Source organism: Penaeus monodon, chromosome 21 (genome assembly GCF_015228065.2).
Source record: "Penaeus monodon isolate SGIC_2016 chromosome 21, NSTDA_Pmon_1, whole genome shotgun sequence".
NCBI lineage: Eukaryota > Metazoa > Arthropoda > Malacostraca > Decapoda > Penaeidae > Penaeus > Penaeus monodon.
The window spans coordinates 7526761-7527022 of record NC_051406.1 but is presented as its reverse complement, the minus strand read 5'-3'; positions in this window follow the sequence as shown (position 1 = coordinate 7527022).

Sequence of the window (262 nt, the reverse complement as noted above, 5' to 3'; positions counted from 1 at the left end):
AAAAAACGGGGCCCCCCTTTTTTTTTCCCCAAATTTTATTAAAAAAATTTTTTTTTTTTCCCCTTTTAAAATTTTTCCGGGTTTCCCAAAATTTGGAAAAAAAAAAGGGGGAAAATTTTTTTTTAAAAATTTTTTTAAACGGGGAAATTTTTTTAAAAACCTTTTAAAAAATTTTTTTTTTTAAAAAAATTTTTTTAAAAAAAATTTTTTTTAATTTAAAAAAAATTTACAAAAAAAAACCTTAAAAAAATTTTTTTTTTGG